Genomic DNA, 22118 nt, shown 5'->3' with positions numbered 1-22118 from the left:
AAGTGTTCTCCAGAAATATTGAACAAGAGTGACTTACCCAAAGGCATCACGATTGTAGCGTCACTTGGGTATCAAACACGGATTGCTTGTGCAAAAACACGCTGTATTTTTGTGATATGGATATCACGGGATATTTCTGTGCACCAGTTTAATTAGTACTGCATTTAGGTGTTGTATCAACCTGTTTGCGAGGGGCACTAGTTTTGCGGGATAAGCTATGTGTTACTATTTAAAGTTTGTTTTATTTCTATACTACTCCTTAAACTGTTATTAAGTTATTTTTATAGTGTGTAAGTGCACTGTTTGTTTATATGTGTTTACATCTATGTAAACGGCTACTGGCGTAGTGAAGTTATTCTACTTTTGAGCTTTTAGTGAAGGGCAGAAACTAAGTGTTGTAAAGTAAAGCCCTCTTTTGGGATTGGATTCTGTTGTATGTAGCAAGCTTTTACGCCCGAGCTTCCGGTACGTTTTTATTGTAATTCTCTGCAAAATACGTCAGCTGCTGCTTTTCACTTTACTTTCTGGCGAAAATCCACTACTTGCCATTTTGAGACTGTGGTTAGCGCATCAGGACGTGACATACGTCACGAGACAGACCATGCATGAAATCATCAAACTTTAGTCGCAAGTTAATTTATTTATCTTTAGACTCGAGTCCAGCACTCAAGATATTAACGAATTCGCTATGAGATACCTGCAGAAAACAAAGCCCGCTAATTTTTAAACGCTTTTAGCTTTATCTTCGTTCAGTGTATTTGGCCCAAATTTGGCTGGAAACAAGGCCCAAAGTACAATTGCATGGTATACCCTAATGAAACTTTTCAGCCTTCTCTTCTTAAAATTCCCAAACCAAAATAGTCTAAACTGCAGTTTAAATTTCCTATGGCATCTAAAGTCAACCGCAACAAAAATCTACCAAACCCTGGGTAAAGAAATGCAAAGGGCGGACCTTATTTGCTGCAGGTGCTATATAATTTGGGCAGGTTTAAGCGTCAAAACACCAAGTCCGTAATAAAGTCAATATTGGAATAAAATCAAATAGAGCAGAAATAACTTCAAATCAGTTATTAATTCCAGTGATACCTCAGAACCCGAACGTCTTTCACTCAAAAAAACTCGAAATCCGAACAATTCTTAAGAGTAACTTGTGTTCCATAGAAAACGAATTTTTTTAAAACTCGAACATAATCAACGCCTAAATGTATTTATAGGCAACTCCGTTATTGGAAATCAACTATAACATGAAAGCAGTTGGTATCCAATAAACTTTTTGTTTTTCTTTTCTTTAATTTTTATATTTTTAAGTTTGCATGCAGCCTATACTGTAATGCTAGGCTAGATTATTGTAATTTAAGTTGAAGAATTTAAACAGAATGTTTTTGCCTAAAATCTAAATGTTTGAACTTTGACATGGATATTTTGGTATCTGCGATCGGATCTTTGTATTCACTTTTTTTATTGGTACACTCTTTTGGAAGTCGGATGTTTTACAACTTAAACGAGCTCCTGGAACGAATTAATTTCAGGTTCTGAGGTGAGAGTACAAGTTAAATCATCGGTAGCTTAAAGATTTGATTCTACATTCCAGAAATACATGTTTAAATCCCAAATAGGCTATAGGCCTATGTTCTTTCCTTGTTTAATTTGGTAGTTTTCAATGAATTGAATGAATTCTTATGGCCTAATACGAACAGGTGCAGCAGATCGAATTTCTGGCTAACTCAGTGTCCGTTGAAGTTCCAGCCTTATAACTAATTGAACAGATGAACACCCAATAAGGCCCATTATCCAGAATCGCTTGGCTAATTGCTTCGTTGGCATTGTAAATGCACATCTTGCCGTCCAACATCCTGTTTTTTAACAAATTAAATCTACATCGCATAAATGCGATCACAACAGAAAGCTTATTACCAACTATCAAAAAAATTTAAAGCCGATCATCAACACCAAGAAAGAAAACAACCGAAGTCGTATCAATGTGAGAAGAAAAATTAATGGGCTACACATATAAACAATGTATAAGAACCTCTCCAAAATTTAGCAGATATCAGGCCCTCAAAGGCTTTAACGCAACGGTGTAGCATATTTTAATAATTTCACTTTTGATGTATTTCCTTTTTTAATCTCATTTTTATACTTTTTTTAATCCAACTCAGGTTATCATCCTTTCTCGGTCTTAAAAGTACAGCGTAAATAAGAAACAAATCGTCACTTACCAAGCAATTTGATCTTGTGTCCCCGGTCCGTTAAGTAGGCTATACGATCGTAATACTTGATTCAACTTCAAAGTAAAACAGCAAGTAAACACAATTTACCGTTTATGAAATAATTGCTACATATCCCTTCTTCCTGCAACACCACGAAAACTTATATAAGCCTACAGTAGAGCCTAGGACTACTTTACTAGAACACGTTGCGGCAAGCACTAGCTTATTTAGAGAGGGTTATTGTGAAAACATAGAACACCAGTCTTTGGGCCAAAAAGGTTTTCTTCTCCAGTCGTTGTCGTTCATCATATTTGCTTCCTTGTGACTCCTTCTCGTCTATAACCGATGCATTACTCACTACTTTGAAATCTGCAACACCATTTATTATCAATTTCATAACAATGATTTATAAAACAATAACCACACTTAAAAATAGTGGGTTCAATGTCAAACACAGCAGGTTACCTGTCACTATTGTTATCTAACTATTAGGTTTAGGAAAAAATTCCGACAGTTTTTATGAAGAGAGCAAATCGCGCATTGCATGTTTTGAGACGTGGACATTGGAAATTTTCTCCATAAGATTACAACATTGAGTGGTTGGCCATGTAAAGGAAGGCCGACTTGACCACGGTTCAGTTGCTTGCTTTTAGGAAAACAAATCGAATTTAGAAAAAAATTAATTTTATTGGGAATTATCATTGAGAGTTGTTTGCGGGTACAAGTTTCATGCCATTACGGCATAGATATCAACAGCGCCCCTTTCCTCACACACTCTAGTTAAATTGCGGATTCTTATTTCTATTTAAGTACAGTAGGCGTATATGGTTTCATACTATTTGGTGGATAAACAAACACACAAATATATATCGCAGTTAAGATATCCGGAGCAGATTTTACTTAAAATAGGACATCATTTGATGAAATTGAATAGGTAAAGCGCCCTTTACTCAATATCATCAAGATTTAAAGTAAAGTGCTTTCTTCAAAACGATGAAAAAGGCTCCAGCGAGCTTGCCAGCTTACAAGTTCAAAATCACTCAAGCATAACAGTTTTCTTATTCGCCTTCAGAATGGTGAGTAAAGAGCTATACCAACTAAACAAGCTCAAACAAAGGTTACAATTTTCGGTATAATGTCATCAATCTCATCCAGCTGTGCGTCTATCAGATTGTCACTATACATGTCATGGACATTTACGAGTTGATAATGTGATAGCAATAAGCAATGTCAAGAACAGCATGCTGCTTACTATTGCATTAAAAAATCACACTACACATAGGAGTGAGAAACGTTTAACCTTCAATTCGTTTCTTGGTTTCGTCGTTATGAAGTAATTGTTGTCGCTGAATTTGGCTCATTGAAATCGTTCGGTCAAAGTAAAACCATTCTCGTTTCCTGTTCATAAATCTTGTTTTCAAATTGGCTTCTGGTTGTAAACGTGACGTGCATGAATTAGCCTGAGGGTTTTGTTCAAAGACTGTGCAGTTACGGCTTCATTTTGTTTTTCTTTCAAAAACAACCAAGTTGCCATTTCAGTAAAATTAGGTGGGCTATTAAAAGTGAATTAACACTTTTTTGTAGAAAACTACAAAGACTTTGTAATGATAATCGTGCCCAAACACATCAAACCACTAACAAAACTACAAAAGTTACAAACAAACTTTTTTACAAAGTTCTTACAAAAAGCAGTGTATAGCCCACACAGGTTTACACATAAACTAGTAACAATATATAAACTAAGTTAGTTAAAATGCACAATCTTAAAAGATGATTCACGAAAAAGTGATAGAAGTCCAATTTAATAAAGTAGGCTACATAAAAAAAGAAATTGATAAAATGTAAATAGATGAAACTTATACAAATAATGGCACACACTCAATCACTAAATTTGGCTTAAAAATTGATTGCAATGAACGTACTATTTTTGTAAATACCTGGTTATATTTTCTGTAGCAGAACTTGTTTAAAGTTGCTATGAAACAAACTGGTTTTGTTTTGTGTACCAAGAAGAGGTAAATCATGTTTCCAATCCTTACTAATCAATTGATTTTTTAAACCTAATCAAGCAATATAAGGTAGCTGCTGTGAATATTTCCGTTTTAATCTCTTCCCATTTATAATAACTTAGTTTTCGCATTTTCAGATTTGGAAAATTGTATTTTGTTATATTCATAGTTTAAAAATTTGTGTAATACAGTGATCTGCACATTTTCATTTTTATTCTTTCTCCGGATATGACCAAGTTGCCGTTGCAGAAAACTTAGGTATAGGCTAATAAAAGCATGTTAACATTTTCTTTATAGAAAACTATTGGCATGGTTTCCCAAACTGGGACACTTGAACCCACAACTTTCGGGCCTAAGTTAGGCTTCAAATAAATTGTCGGTATCAGGCTTGCATTTTCTGGTACAAGTTATCAATATAAGACTCGTTTACATCTCTGAATCCACCATTTTCGGATAATCCAGTCTTTAAAGACAAATTGATTCTATAACAATAATAAGCTAAATAAAAAACTGAAAACTAACTCTATATAGCCTACTGACTGCTGTTTGAAGTGCTGATCCAAGGTTGTTACAAACGCTAACCAATAACAAGAATTGATTGCAGTTATCTATTTAAGTAATTTTTTAACAATGCTGTAACGTTTTATAAGATAGTGGTGGAAAAGAGCGTTAGTTGTACAGCATCACAAGATCGTCGTAGCAAGTAAAAGCGTGAAAAAATATGTTAGCGGTGCATGCAAACTAACATAAAAAGTGAAGAGGGTAACAGTGAACAAAACGTTTATAATCAATGTTATAGACTTAACCATGACAACTGTGCCCTGACATGAGAAAGCACTGGCTAAACTATACATAGGCTAGGCCTATACGCAAACTTTTTGTATTAATCTTCTGCTAGAGAAACAATATATACACAAGTTACACATTAAAGAAAGAAATCGGGATGTAATTTTTCGGCGTTAAACTGATAACCTGGTTGCTTGTTCTATTACATATTGGCAGATAAAGTTGATTTCCTACGTCTTAGTTTTCTACTTCTTTTTCTTATCCCTATAGATGAAGTCGTTTATCGAAGGTCAATAAATAAACAAATAACCGGTAACCAACTTTACGTCGGTATACTATTAAGTATAACTAACAAAATATGTGCAATAAACTTACTGGGGTACGCTTTGGCAACAAAAGTCATTTGGAAAAATGGTGATGATATATTTTAGGCTTAAAAACTAATTAAAATGTACATTTTTAAAAGATAATACACGTTAAACTGATAAAAGTCCAAATTAATAAGAAAAATATTAAACAAGAATCTGATAAAATATAAATCGACAAAACTTACACAACAAAAAGAACAAACTCGTTTGCTACAATGTGCTGATAAAATAAAAGCAACTTCATCTTGGAAAAATCTAACTGTCTTGCCTGCAGCAGAATTGATTTATGACCTAACAGGTTTTGTGATGCGCGCAGAGAAGCGATAAATGGCGTTCACGGTTCGAAATAATTTCAAACGAATTTTAATAACTGTATATTTAAGTGATTAATAGGGTTACTATAAAACAACTTGTTTTCGAATTTTTAATTTGGAAAATAACGTTGTTGCATTTTCAGGTTTGCAGGTTTTGTAGTAGAAAATGAAACGTTATTAATAAACAATGTTGGGTACATACAGGAAAGATGACGACATTAAGGTCATGCTTCAATACAGTTACCATTCGGTATGGAGTTAGATGGGGATGTGTGCTGTTATCATCCTTAATCAAACTCCGCAGCGAAATACTTTTCCAACAAGCTCCGAAAAACTGCAAAGGAATAAAGTTAAATGGCACTCATTGTGACTATAATCAAAAGTACACTGAAATCACTAATTTAATGGCCAGTTATGCACCGTTGCTACAATTAATACTAACTCATTATGCTCAAAATGCAAAGATTATGGAATGAAGTTACAGTATGTAATTGCCCGACTAACACAACATGCGTATGCAAATCCAAACCTGAAAGTCCCATACTTAAACAGACAATAAAACATTGGAGTAATTTTTAAAAATATCAATATTTTTGAAATAGAATTACTAAAGATGGGAAAACTGAAGAAAAGATAAGAAGAAAAACAATAGTAAAAACGAAAGCAAAATTTTGGGAGTGCACAATGTTTCTGAGATGGGACATCATAAAATTAAACATTCGGATTTTGAGGTGCTATGCGTGTTCTATTTTTATTCATGGTTGTCAAGTGTGGACTAATTACAATATAACCAAACAAGCCAGAGGCGTAGGCAGGTTTTTAAGTTAGGGGAAGTGAGCTTTTTAAAAAGGCGCCATGACGGTACCAAAGTTAACACAATTCTTTAAAGCTTTTTTTATCATCTGCCGTTTCATCATGGAATCTTTTCATTTTCGTTTTTCTTTTCTGTAATTCTTATATTCCGTATTAACATTGCACTTTTGGGCCAAGTCAGTTGCTTTATTTTCGATCTGCTCAAACTGACATTCATACTCAGCTCGAAAAATTTTCATGTCATCTTCAAAACCCTAATTATGGTAGCAGCCGTTACCAATCTAAACTGATTTTCTGTTAGTATGCTGTGGACAGACGAAAAACTTTCTGTAACAATTCTTTCTAAAGTCTTTTTAAAGTTGGAAGATTTTGCAAAATCGCCTCAACTACCGACTCTCTGGAAGCCCGTTTAGTATCAGAAAGTTCCTTTAACATCAGTGTAGAAAATTCAAACGTTGTTCTTCCTTAAGTATGGATATTCGAGGTAAGGTACCAGAATAAAAGGAATAAACACATTTTGGACTTTCAAAAACAACTTCGCATGAGTGTTGGAAGTTTGAACAATTGAAAAGGCGCCAATTTTGAAAAAAGTATCCTCAGTGGGAGAGGCCGCTCTCCTGCTTTCTTGTTGGCTACACCACTGCTGCAAGCGTTTGAGTTGTGGTGTATTAAAAGACTGGTAAAGATCAGTTGGGTGGAAAGATCACCAGTTGGACGTGCTACACAGCATAATGCTAATGACAAACTTTATACCACAAAATATGACATTCGCAGAGCATATTCTCTGGGGAAGCAGACGTGGGAAATTTCCTACGTTAATTTTAGAAGGAAAGATTGAAGGCAAAACGGCAAGATAGAGGAAGAAAAGGAATAACGTCATTATTCATTAATCTTAGAATAAATAGACTGGAGAACCAGCGTAGCCAACGTTTGACTCGAAAACGGTGTATGATCATAATGGGTGCAAAAGATTCGTTTTGGTTATTTCTGGTTTGCAAAAATTGTATAAAATAAAGACATCCATATAACTGGTTTTGCCTACAAATGGTTTTGGATCTTCTAATGAGAAAAGTGTATTTTTAACAACCTATCTCGATGCTAGACGTTAATTATAATATTCTGACAATTCGGTTAATAATTGTTTACTGTAGGTCAGTTTAATGTAATTTTAGTAGAAAGCCGAACGGTAATAAAATCACAGAAAATCAGTCACAAAGAGGCCTATTGTTGGTGAAAAAAGCACAATTCCAAGATGGTGGCCGGTACTAAAGTTTTAATAATAACAACAGTAAATTTTAGTGCAAGAAATTTTCCAAAATTAGCGTTTTGATTCGGTTGGCAGTGCTGCTGTATTTTGTTAAGTAATACTGTATAAGATCCTTCTTTAAAGTATAATAAATTTTAGTATTCGGTTTATTTCTACCGGGATTGTTTGGGCATCTTTCTAGAGAGAACGTGAAGTGTATCATGAGAGCCAACATCAGCGGGTGGTTTTTGATTCGACGGGGAGTCCTCCGAGGTAGATGTTTCCAATCGTGGCATCTGTGCCATACTTAGCAGCAGCCAACACGGAATAAGTGTCGTTGTCTCTAACCGCTCTTCAGACATAAAACCTTAATAAAGTGCTAGATTATAACACCTCAATTGGAACAAACTCATAAATGGAGTTATAATTGCAAAATAAATAAACTCAAACGTATAATGGTTAAAAATGCAAAATGCAGCAATGCTCAGCCACTTGATTCAAGTAATTGGCTTAAAGAACACATCGTGTATAATGTACAGTATGAAAAGCACTTCACGTTTTACCGGAGTGACATGCTTGGGCCGCAACAACACAAAAACACACAACGCATCCAAATGCCTAAGGGCAGAAGCCACCAAAATTCAGGACAGAACGCTATTTCGTTCTTCAAATGTAAATGAAAATGTTGAATTGTTTGTGGATATTTTGAATAAAATACCACATCAGCAAATGTTTAATGGTATTGTCGTGTGCCACTGGAAAAATAATATTTCAGTCAAACAACACAGTAAATTTTATAGGAGAAAATCTGCTTAAAAAAAAAATCTGCATAATTGTGTAACATTAATCGATGAAATGCGTTGACTTCAATAAAAGACAGAACAGATCTATGTCAGAAAGCATAAACCTGGCTTATCGGTGGAAAAATCCACGTCTTTATAATTATGATATTACCAAAAGTAATATTGCTGTCAATGAAACTGCAATATGCCAACAATGTAATTCACAAAAATTTCAAATATGCTTTATTGGAGCAAACATACATTGACAGGACGGAACCTTCTGACGTCTACCATAGATCTTCATCCACATTTTTTCGTGTCGAAAACTGTGATAGAACTTTGATGATCATCAAATGACGGATGTTGGCATCGGTCGTAGTCTGTTACAACACAAAATATAATTACTTAAAACCTAAAATTTTATATATCGATATCCAAAATTAACTAATAAGTTACATCAACTTTAATTGACTATTATTTTGTCACACAAACGATGCCTATAGCAATTATAAACATGACATGTCTCACTACGCCGTGGTGTGTTCTTTAGACAGCGACTCTTGTTCATTTTTCTATCCGAATTTTCATACATTTCTAGGGTTGATGATTATGTGTAAAGTATGTATCTGTAATAATGAAAAATTCATTTCCCCATTTTATACAATTATCGTGATGCCTGTTATCATATTGGCTCGTAAAGATACAGTGTCAAGGTACACATACAGTAGGTAAGAAAGTGTTTAATGGCCTAGATTTCACTCTAATCTCATTGTAATTACTAACAATTAGCACCAAAACATAGGTTATTTACTTGACAATATCGTGATTGTCAAAAACATTTCCAAAACTGTCGTACATATTAAATTGCCTTAATTCCGTTAAACTCCAAAGATTTTTCAGGTTTGTTTTGATCAGCAGAGATTGATTTCGGAAGTCAAGTACTTGGCCATATTTGAAAGGAACTGCGTAAATAAAAGGTGGATGCATGAATCTTCTGTCTTGTTTTTGACGAGCGCAGTCGTTTTATTTCTAAAAGTCCATAAACTGAATATGATCGATAATACAGAGAGAGAAATGACTGAAAATGTTTTAGCTAAAAAGTTTTAAATTTTTTATAAGCAAAAAAACAGAATTCTTTTATTCAGCAACAACGTGACAAGTTATATGTATGATTGCTTTGCTGGTCCTCAGTTGTTTTGCTGAGTTGAAAATGAGTAGAATCAGATCTACGCAGATTTCAGATTGGTCTCCCAAAATTCCAGGGTTCCTTGCTGCAGTCCAGTCAGCTGCTCCCTTAATTTTCATAGACGTTATGTGACACTGTGTAACGTTAGCAAACGTTATAAACTAACCTATTTTGACTTGCCTTAACTTAAAAAAATCTACACAAGGTTTCTTGTTGGAAATGACCGTTGTGTATTGTTGTACTTGATAGTAATCATATTTCCGAATCATAATGACGTATTAACTATTGTTGTAACCAGCTTACTAGCCTGGTTTGGTGCCGCTAGCTGTGTGCAATGCAAAGCCTTCTCGACGAAACTGTACTCTGTGCTAGGCTTACAGACACTCCATTTCTAATTAAACAACGATTCCTGGTCGCTCGAGCCCCAGTTACCGAGCTTATTTGTGCGTGCATTGTCCCAAATAAACAGGTTTTAATTTAGTTGTTAGTTGTTTGTGGTCTTGCCCGAATTTGGAACTAATCATTAAGGCCTAGCCCAACGCTCATCTTATACCTTAAAACTCGAACTGTGTTGCTTTTATTACAAATTTTGGCCATGATTTGGGGTAATTTCCAAGCAAGTTATTGTTGCTTAACATATGGATGTTTGAAGTTTGAGTTTGAGATGTGTGAAGTTTAGACTGATTAACTTTACCCTTTTTCTTATGAAAATCGCTTTTTGCAGGTCGAACATTTTAAAATTCCAGCGACTTCCCGAATTAAATTCGAGTTCTGAGGATTGACAGCAAATTAGATTGGTGTAGATTTGAACATATTTCAACAATATATGATTAAATCCCAATTAGACTATCTGTTCCTTCCTTATTATCTAGGACGGCGTTCAATGAATCTTGTTTTATGATTTTATCTCAACAGCCGGAACAAGCCGAATTCCTGGCCGAACTTAAAGTCGCTCGAAACTCCAGCCTTAACTAATGCAAAACATGACCACTCTTTAAGGCCCACTATTCAACATCACTTGGCTGATTGCGTCGGTGGCATTAAATATTTTCGTTTTTCTTTCCTACATTCTGTTTATTAATAATTGAATCACATCGTATGAATGTGACCACAACAAAAAGTATAAGTCTATCGTCAATCATTACATCAAAAGCCGACACAAAAGACCAAGAAATAAAACAACCAAAGTCGTAGAAATGTGGGAAGAAATATTAATGGGTTATAGATATATAATACCTCTATGAAGATCTCTCCAGTTGCCAGCAGATAAACATTTAACATTCTACTATTGGTATTGACCAGGCACTCAAAGACATTAATGTAGACCTACTTTAAATATATGTTTGATATTTATGCTTTTTGTATTTACTACCTATATTTGTTTTACTTCAACTTAGGTAATTGTTCTTCCACTGTCTTAAGGTTATCGTTTAAATAAGAAACAAACTATTCACTTACCAAGCAACTGGTTCTTGTTGAAATGTTCTATGAAGTAAATGAGGTGATTCTTAATTAAACTTCAGAATAACACCGAACGAAAACACAATTCACTATTTTCAAAAGAAATCCTAACTTATATTTTCTTGTGCGGCAAAAGCACAAAAGTATTTTTAAGAATATGTTACTAGAACACATTGGTCCAAACATCATAAACTTATTTAGAAGGGGCGATTGGGCCTCGCCCTTTTCTCAGGACCCAAATTTTAGGACGCTATTTTTTACGTTTTTTTTTTCTTTAGTCGTTGCCGTTCATCACATTTTCTTCCTTGTGTCAGTTTGTTGCATTACTTACTACTGTGAAATCTGCAAGAGCATTGATATAAATTTTACAACAATTTTTTATAATAAAGTATTAAACAATGACCACACTATTTAAGCAGTGACCATTGGACCATGCCCCCTCTCCTCACAAACTTAACTTTTTTAGGCCATGGGTCTATCAACTAACCTTCGATGCAATCCTAAATGTACCAATGGAACCACGCATTGCATTTATTGACTTGGAGACATAGGCTTGCTAACACCATTTCAAAAACTTCCCAGAAAAATTGCAACACTGAATGACTGGTTTGCGCGCAGGAAGATTCGTTTTACTGTTTTGATTCAATTGTTCGCTTTTTGGTTTTGAAAATTCCAACATATTGGTTAGCTTTGTGCGGGCACAAATTTTTTGCCCGTTCCACACCCACACATGTTAATTTGCGAATCTCCATTTCTGTTTCAATATATTTTGCAATACGTGTTGTACGTAATTAACAATATGGTCACCTGTACATTACATTTGACGAAATATTGACCATTTTCTATAAACAAATAGCTTTTCAACGCCATAGATGCGTATGCCTATATGCGTATGATTAAAATAGGACATTGTTTTGATGAAACTAAACAAGCGTAAACAAAGGTAACGATTTTCGTCCAAAGTTATCAAATTTATCGCAGAGAACCAACTTTGTCTAGCTGCACGTCTGTCATTATGCACGCCGTGGGCATTTACCAGTTGATAATGTGATAAGAGCAAGCAGTGACAAGAACTACGCGCAGCTACTGAAGCTGTTGCAGAAAGCAGTCACACAACAACAAAGGAGTGAGAAAATTTTTGGCCTTCATTTACATTTATGGCTTTTTCGTCGTGAATTAATTCAAGTTACTTTAAACGTTCAATCCAATTAAGACTTTTCTCGTTTCTTGTACAAACTTTAACATACATCTTGTTTTCAACTTGGCTGCAGACTGTAAACGTGACGTGCATAAATTAGCCTGAGGGTTTTGTTCAAAGACTGTTCAGTTACAGATTTATTTTTATTTTTCTCACGAAAACGACCGATTTGCCTTTTCAGTAAACTAAAGTAGGCTAAAAAAGCAATTTAATGTTTTTATGGTTTAAAACTGTAGAGTCTTCGTCATGATAATGGGGCCCAGACATGATAAACTACTGGTTAAACTTCAAAAGCTACAAACAAACGTTTTTAAAAGGTTGTTTATAAAACAAAGTGTGAATTTGTTTGTTATTTACCGTCGGTAACCTTATTACTTATTCTGTTACTGATCTTTGCAGATGAAGTTGATTATGCCTACAATACATAGCCACTAATTTCTTTTCTTATTTGTAGATGATTTTGTTTACCAATGATAACTAAATAACCATGTAAGGAGGAAGGAGTAACCAACTTCATGCCAGTAAATTGTTAAAGATACCTTACAAAACATGTTCAACAAACTTATCGAAATACGCTTCAGTAACAAAATACATCTGGTAAAAAATGGCGGCAATGTATCAAAGGCTTATGGACTAGCTAAAGAGTACAATTTTAAAAATTGACACACGATAAAGTGATAATACTCGAAATTGATTGGCTACATGAAATAAGAAATTGATGAAATGTAAATCGACAAAACTTACACAAATAAAGCAACAAACTCGAGCACTTAAAGTTGATTACTAAACAATGGCCATGTACGTGCTAGCGTCACACAAACCTGGACATGGTTATATATGTTACCTGTAACAGAAGTTTTCTGGAACAACTGTACAACCAAACACATTATGTTTTGTGTCCAAAAAAAGAGTAAACGGCGTTAGCGGTTCATACTAATCAAATGATTTAAGGTCGCCATAAACATTTACGTTTTCGTATTTTTCTATTTGCTTACTTTTATTTTGAGAGTTTGCTTAATACAGTGACCAATTCTAAATAAAAGTTTTCTTGTTTATGCTCGTTTGTCTTGTTTTTGATTAGGCGATAAATTAGCGATAAATTAGCGATAAGCAAAACGTTAGGGAACCGTTATTATAGAGACTTTATCATAATAATCGTGCTCAGACATGAGAACTCACTGGCTAAGCTACAAAGACTACCTGCAAGCTTTATCACAAAGTTTCAGTTAAAAAACAATGTCTAACAAATGTTTACTCATAAAAGAAAGAAATCGCTATGTTATTTACTGGATTGAAGTTGGTTACCTGGTAAAATTCTCTGTTGCTTATTCGCAGATGAAGTTTATTAACTACAATATACTTTGTTATTAACTATTTACACATTTTTCTTATTTAAAATTAAAGTTGTTAATCCATGGTAAATAAGTAACCAAGTAACCGGATACCAGCTCTACGCCGGTATATTCTGTGGCATGTCTAACAAAATATGTCCAACAAACTTACAGAGGTACAACTTGGCGTCGAAATACATTATGTACAAAATAACGGCAGTACATTACAGGTTTAGATTAGAAACTAGTTAAAATGTACAATTCTAAAAGGTAACACACGTTAAACTGATGAAAGTCGACTTTATACATTAAACAAGAAAATGTTAAATTATAAATGAACAAAACTTACACAACAAAAACAGCAAACTCAGTTGCTAAAATTTGCTAATGGAATAAAAGCAATACAGCCTCGCATGAACCTGGTTATCTTGCCAGCAGTAGAATTTCTTTATGACCAAACAGGTTTATTAATACGCTCAGAGAAGCGATAAATGGCGTCCACAGGCGGAAAAAATCAAGCGATTTTTGTAAACCTAAGCAAGTGATTTATACGGTCGATATAAAAAATTATATTTTCGGTTTAGAATATTCCATTTCTGCCTTTTCAGGCTTGGAAAATGTATTTTGCTATTTTGTAGTTGAAAACGAAGGGTTATATAAGTTACAAAAACGGAGACAAACAAGCAAGGTGTGAACACTAAGGTCATGCTTCAATGCATTTACCATTCGGCATTGAGTTGGATCGGGATGTATGTTATTACCATCCTTAATCAATCTCCAAAGTGAAATATTTCTGCAAGAAGCTCTTGAAAAGCTGCAAAAAAATAAATTTGAATGGCATTATTAAACGCGACTACGGCCTAAGTTAGGGCACAATATTAAAGACCAGTAACGCGTGTTTGTTACAAGTAACGATTGACATTTCATATGTTCGAAATGCAAAAACTTTGGAATAAAGTTAAATGCCAAAAAGACTAAGACAATATGCACTCATATGCACATCCAAATCTGAAAATATTATGTAATTAAAGCATACAACAAAACAATGGTGCAAGTTCACGATTATCAATATCCTATGGGAATTATAGAATACCGCAAGATTGAAGAAGAGATATGAAGATTGTCGGAAAAGCGAAAGAAAAATTTTGGCTACTCAAAATAAGCTTAATTCTGTAATGGATATCAGCACGGTTTTTGAGACGACAGGCGTGTTCTATTTTTGTTCATGGTTGTGAAGCTTGGACTAATTACATTGCAACAAAAGAAAGACTGCAAGCGTGTGAGATGTGGTTCGTTTGAAGAATGAGACAAGTTGGATAGAAAAATCACCAATTTAAACTTGTTACACAAAGATTTTAAAGTAGGATGCTAACGAAAAATCTCATGCAACGAAAGATGTGCAGCACAAATGTTGCTCTAATGTTAACTCCCAAGATTAGTGGAAATGCAAAATAAAAGCAGCTGTATTTATAAATTTACAGGTTAGGGGAATACAACTTCTTCACTGCGGTTTAAAAAAAAGAAACGGCAACCCACCTTTGGTAAATTTGCGATTGTGACAAACGTGAATCATCTGAGAAAGAAGAAAAGTAGAGTTGAAATGTGGAACGTGCGAACGTTATTCTAAACAGAAAAGTTGGAAAATTTCATGTTGAAAATATAGGCTATAGATCTTTTGAATAAAGGTTATAAATCTTTTGAAAATCGATTCAATTGATTTGACCGAAACACGCTGGAAATGTAACGGGAATTTCAAAAAGATCTCGTAAAGATCATATTTGCTAGTTATATGTAAACCATCAAGGAGGCGTAATGGATGAGCCATTTCGACCAAGCAGCCTTCGAGAAGTGTCGTTATATCCAAATAAATCTTTGGTACAGTGTTATTAATTTATCACAAAACTTAAAAATATAATGTAAACATTTTCATGGTTTATGCTTTTACAACAGAAACGAATGAAGAAAGAGCTTTTTACAACAAACCGAAAAACACGCTATTCTTTGCAAGCTGATAGAACCACAGATCTTAATTATAGATAAAAATGCTAACGTTGAGTGGACAAATATTCTTTATTGGACATTATGGTCGGTTTGCCGGGTATATGCCTCTTTAATGTTTCTCAATTTCAATGACAAAGTGATGCTACATAAATGTTAAAGAAATGAGTGCCCTTCAGCCTAACAATTTAACCGAACATGTCTGGCACAATTGCGTATGTTATGATATCATAATCTTTACATCAGGCTGAGGAAAGTCTTTGCGCGACCTGGCGATCGTTCGTCATCGCTCGAATCCCGTTACTGAGATAATCTAGTCTTTGTGCAAGTTCCGATATAGACACAGATATTTTGTACTGTGTTGTTTTTGCACTGCCCTAATTTGAAATTGTTCCCCAGAAGTACTGAACAAGAATGACTTACCCAACGGCATTACGATAATGACGTCACTTGGGTATCAAACACGGATCGCTTGTGCAAAAACGCGCTGTATTTTTGTGATATAGACATCACGGGGTATTTTTGTGCACCTGTTTAATTAGTACTGCATTTAGGTGTTGGATCAACCTGTTTGCGAGGGGCACTAGTTTTGCGGGATAAGCTGTTTGCTTTTATTTAAAGTTTGTTGTATTTCTATACTACTCCGTAAACTGTTATTAAGTTTTTTTTTATAGTGTGTAAGTGCACTGTTTGTTTATATGTGTTTACATCTATGTAAACGGCTGCTGTCGTAGTGAAGCTATTCTTTTTTTGGGCTTTTAGTGAAGAGCAGAAACTAAGTGTTATAAAGTAAAGCCTTCTTTTGGGCATTGGATTCTGTTGTTTTTAGCGAGCTTTTACGCCCGAGCTTCCGGTACGTTTTTAGTGTAACTCTGCAAATTACGTTAGCTGCTGCTTTTCGTTTTGCTGCTTTAACAATTTTATTTTCGCTATTAAACAGTTATCAACTGTTCTCTGGTTTTACTCGGTTGGCTGTAAATTCGAGAAACGAGCCTGGTAGATTTCCACATCCCGACCACCGGCAGACAGTCGAAAATAAGTTTTACATATACATATTATTTATACACTTTACTTTTGGCAAAAATCAATTACCTGCCATTTTGAGACTGTGGTTAGCGCATCAGGACGTGACATACGTCACGAGACAGACCATGCATAGCAGAGTCGTAAATAAATCATCAAATTCGACAGTTATCAAATGTTCTTATTGCCGAAATCATCAAACTTGAGTCGCAAGTCAAATCATTTATCTTTAGACTCGAGTCTAGCACTTACGATATTAACGAATTCGCTTCAAGATATCTGCAGCAAACAAAAAGCCCGCTAATTTTTAAACGCTTTTTGCTTTATATTTCCTCATTGTATTTGCCCCAAGTTTGGCTGGAAACATGGCCCAATGTACAATTGCATGGTATACCCTAATGAAACTTTTCAGCCTTCTCTCTTTAAAATTCCCAAACCAAAATAGCCTAAACTGCAATTGAAATTTCCTGTGGCATCTATAATAATTAACCGCAACAAGAATTTACCCAGCCATGAGTAAAAAAATACGAGCCATGGGCCTTATTTGCTGCAGGTGCTATATAATTTGGGCGTCAAAACACTAAGGCTGCAATAAAGTCAATATTGCAATAAAACAAAATAGTGCACAAATAACTTCAAATCAGTTATTAATTCCAGTGATACCTCAGAACCCGAACGTCTTTCACACAAACAACTCGAAATCCGAACAATTTTGAAGAGTAAATTTTGTTTCATAGAAACCGAATTTTTTTAAAACTCGAACATAATCAACGCCTAAATATGCTTGTAGGCAACTCCGTTATTAGAAATCAACTATAACGTGAAATCAGTTGGTATCCAATAAACATTCTCATTCTCTTTTCTTTAATTTTTATATTTTTAAATTTGCATGCAGTTTATATAGGCTATATTTTATATTTATATATTGTAATGCTAGGCTAGACTATTGTAATTTAAGTTGAAGAATTTAACCAGATTGTTTTTGCCTAAAATCTGAATGTTTGAAATTTGACATGGAAATTTTGGTATCTGCGATCGGATCTTTGTATTCACTTTTTTTTATTGGTACACTCTTTTGGAAATCAAATGTTTTACAACTTAAACGAGCTCCTGGAACGAATTAATTTCAGGTTCTGAAGTGAGAGTGCAAGTTAAATCATCGGTAGCTTAAAAATTTTATTCTATATTCCATAAATACATGTTTAAATCCCAAATAGGCTATAGGCCTATGTTCTTTCCTTGTTTATTTGGGAAGTTTTCAATGAATTCTATTCTTGTTTCCTAATCCGAACAGGTGCAGCAGATCGAATTTCTGGCTAACTCAGTGCCCGTTGAAGTTCCAGCCTTATAACTAATTGAAAAATTGAACACCGAAAAGCTCATTATCCGAAATCACTTGGCTAATTGCGTCGTTGGCATTGCAAATGCACATCTTGCCGTCCAACATCCTGTTTTTTAACAAATTAAAACTACATCGCATAAATGCGATCACAACAAAAAGCTTATTACTAACTATCAAAAATTATTAAAGCCGACCCTAAAAACCAATAAAGAAAACAAACGAAGTTGAATCAATGTGAGAAGAAAAATTAATGGGCTACACATATAAACAATGTATAAGAACCTCTTTAAAATGTAGCAGATATCAGCAACTCAAAGGCTTTAATGTAATGGTGTAGCATAGTTTAATAATTTCACTTTAGATGTATTTCCTTTTTTAATCTCATTTTTATACTTTAATCCAACTCAGGTCATCATCCTTTCTCGGTCTTAAAAGTACAAAGTAAATAAGAAACAAATCGTTCACTTACGAAACAATCTGATCTGGTGTTCCCAGTCCATTAAGTAGGCTATATGATCGTGAAACTTGATTCAACTTCAGAGTAAAACTGCAAGTAAACACAATTTACCGTTTGCAAAATGAATGGTACATATTCCCTCTTCCTGCAACACCAAGACAATTTATATAAGCCTACAGTAAAGCCTACTTTACTAGAACACGTTGCGGCAAGCACTAGCTTATGTAGAGAGGGTTATTGTGAAAATATAGAACTCCAATCTTTGGGCCAAAAACGTTTTTCTTCTCCAGTCGTTGTCGTTCATCATATTTGCTTCCTTGTGACTCCTTGTCGGCTACAACCGATGCATTACTTACTACCGTGGAATCTGCAACACCATTTATTATCAATTTCATAACAATGATTTATAAAACAATAACCACACTTAACCCTATCCAAACCGGGCTCGCGACATTACTATTTTAACTAGGTGTGGCCGACGCTGCACACACATTTTTAATCGTTAATTACTCGAAAACTATACGTCGTAAACTGATCGGAATTTTACAGGTTAGTAGCAAAAACATCTGCCTTCCTGTATACATTATAATTGTAAAAATAAAGAAAGTGCATTTAGTGTAAACTAAGTATTTCTACAAGTGACACATTTCTAAAAGTTTTTCTTGTTAAGCCGCGCACCTGCTGTGCGGAAAACCAGCTGACCGCGAGAAGAGAACACAAGAGAATAGTTAGTCGAGTTAGTGGTGCGCAAATGAGTAAACGAAAACGAAACGCTGCTTTTCGGAGAGAAAGCAAAATTATGAAAAGATGCCAATATCTCAAAAATTACAAAATCCAACTTTATAAAACAAACATGGACAGATAACTGAACATTTTTTAGGAAAAGGCACTAAATTTCAAGTTTCTACTGCAAACAATGCAACTGTACGCCACGTTTTGCTATGACTGTGTGCAGGAGAAGCCACACCTAATGTAAATAGGGTTAAAAATAGTGGGCACAATGTTAAACACAATAGGTTGGCTGTCACTATGGTCACCATACTATTAAGTTTAGGAAAAAAATTCTGACAGCTTTTATGAAGAGAGCAAATCGCGCATTGCATGATTTGATTCGTGGACATTGGAAAATGTTTTCCATAAAATTACAACATTGAGTGGTTGCTCATGTAAAGGAGGGCTGGCTTGACCACGGTTCAGTTGCTTGCTTTTAGGAAAATAAATCAAATTTGGAAAAAATCAAATATATTGGGAACTATCATTGAGAGTTGTTTGCGGGTACAAGTTTCATGCAATCACCAGTCACGCAAAGATATCCACAGCGCCCGTTCCTCACACACACCAGTTAATTTGCTGATTCTCATTTCTATTTAAGTACAGTAGGCGTATATGGTTTCATACTATTTGGTGGATAAACAAACAAGCAAATATATATCGCAGTTAAGATATCCGGAGCAGATTTTACTTAAAATAGAACATTATTTGATGAAACTGAATAGGTAAAGCACCCTTTACTCAATATCCACTAGATTGAAAGTAAAGTGCTTTCTTCAAAACGGTGAAAAAGGCTCCAACGAGCTTGCCAGCTTACAGGTTCAAAATCACTCAAGCATAACAGTTTTCTTATTCGCCTTCAGGATGGTGAGTATAAAGCTATACCAACCAAACAAGCTCAAACAAAGGTTATATTTTTCGGCATAATGGCATCAACCTCATCCAGCTGCGCGTCTATCAGATTGTCGCTATACATGTCATGGACATTAACGAGTTGATAATGTGATAAACTTAAAGTCGCTCGAAACTCCAGCATTAACTAATGCAAAACAAGAACACACCTTAAGGCCCACTATCCAACATCACTTGGCTGATGGCGTCGGTGGGATTGTATATGTTTGATTTTTTCCTACATCCTGTTTGTTAACAATTGAAATACATCGGTTGAGTGCGACCACAACAAAAACTATAAGTCTATCGTCAATATAAAATATAAAAGAAATAAACCTACGGTTGGTATTGACCAGGCACTCAAAAACATTAATGTAGACCTACTTTAAATATATGTTTGATATTTATGCTTTTTGTATTTAATATCTATATTTGTTTTACTCCAACTTAGGTAATTGTTCTTCCTCTGTCTTAAGGTTATCGTTTAAATAAGAAACAAATTATTCACTTACCAAGCAACTGGATCTTGTTGAAATGTTCTATGAAGTAAATGAGGTGATTCTTGATTAAATTTCAGAATAAAACCGCAAGTAAACACAATTCACCATTTTCAAAAGAAATCCTAACTTATATTATCTTGTCCGGCAAAAGCACAAAAGTATTTATAAGATTACTTTACTAGAACACATTGGTCCAAACATTATAAACTTATTTAGAGGAGACGTTTGGGCCAGGCCCTTTCCTCAGGATCCAAATTTTAAGGTGCCATTTTTTAGCGGTTTTCTTGTTTAGTCGTTGCAGTATATCACATTTTCTTCCTTTGACCCTTTGTCGGCTATAACGTTTGCATTATTTACTACTGTGGAGTCTGCAACACAATTGATATAAATTTTACAACAATTTTTTATAATAAAGTATTAAACAATGATCACACTATTTAAACAGTGACCATTGGACCATGCCCCCTATCCGGACGAACCTAACTTTTTTAGGGCATAGGTCTAACAACAAAATTTTGACGCGATTCCAAATGCACCAATGGAATCACGCATTGCATTTATTGATTTGGAGACATAGGCTTGCTAACACCATTTCAAAAACTTCCCGGTAAAATTACAGCACTGAATGACTGGTTCGCGCTCAGGAAGATTCGTTTTACTGTATGGGTTCAATTGTTCGAACATTGTTCGCTCTTTGGTTTCAAAAAATTGCAACATAATGGTTATCAGTTCAGAACCCTGCGCGGGCACAGATTTCATGCCCGTTCCACACCCACACCAGTTAATTTGCGAATCTCCATTTCTATCTAAATATAATTTGCAATACATGTTGTACGTAGTTAGCAATATGGTCACCTGTCCTTTAACATAACATTGAACGAAATATTGACCATTTATATAAACACATGGCTTTTCACCGCCATAGTTGCGCATATACGTATGATTAAAATAGGACATTGTTTTCATGAAACTAAACAAGCGTAAACAAAGATAAGGGGTTTTCGTCCAACGTTATCAACTTTATCGCAGAGAACCAACTTTGTCTAGCTGCACGTCTGTCATTATGTATGCCTTGGGCGTTTATCAGTTGAAAATGTGATAACAGCAAACAGTGTCAAGAACTACGCGCAGCTACTGAAGCTGTTGCAGAAAGCAGTCACAAAACAACACGAGTGAGAAAATTTTTGGCCTTCATTCACATTTATGGCTTTTTCGTTGTGAACTAATTGATGTCACTGCAATCGTTCAATCCAATTAAGACCTTTCTCGTTTCTTGTACAAACTTTAACATACAGTACATTTTGTTTTCATCTTGGCTGCTGACTGTAAACGTGACGTGCATAAATTAGCCTGAGGGTTTTGTGCAAAGACTGTTCAGCTACAGATTTATTTTTATTTTTCTCACGAAAACGACCAATTTGCCATTTCAGTA

General features: G+C 34.8%; 1 long non-coding RNA gene across 2 annotated transcripts; it reads right to left on the bottom strand.

Moving 5' to 3' along the window:
- Positions 1 to 2578: 2578 nt before the first annotated feature.
- LOC143445291 (uncharacterized) lies at positions 2579 to 11327 on the bottom strand. Of its 2 annotated transcripts, XR_013113804.1 has the most exons (7): positions 11173 to 11327; positions 9385 to 9821; positions 9057 to 9154; positions 8790 to 8908; positions 7924 to 8113; positions 5381 to 6021; positions 2579 to 4701 (listed from the first exon to the last, which is right to left on the bottom strand). It is a non-coding gene; the product is annotated as an uncharacterized LOC143445291 (long non-coding RNA). The 2 variants fall into 2 exon arrangements; XR_013113805.1 differs by lacking the exon at positions 2579 to 4701 and having other exon boundaries at positions 4762 to 6021.
- Positions 11328 to 22118: the final 10791 nt, after the last annotated feature.

Source organism: Clavelina lepadiformis, chromosome 2 (assembly GCF_947623445.1).
Source record: "Clavelina lepadiformis chromosome 2, kaClaLepa1.1, whole genome shotgun sequence".
NCBI classification, from domain to species: Eukaryota; Metazoa; Chordata; class Ascidiacea; order Aplousobranchia; family Clavelinidae; genus Clavelina; species Clavelina lepadiformis.
The sequence above is the reverse complement of the archived record's forward strand: the minus strand, read 5'-3'. Positions and strand labels throughout refer to the sequence as shown.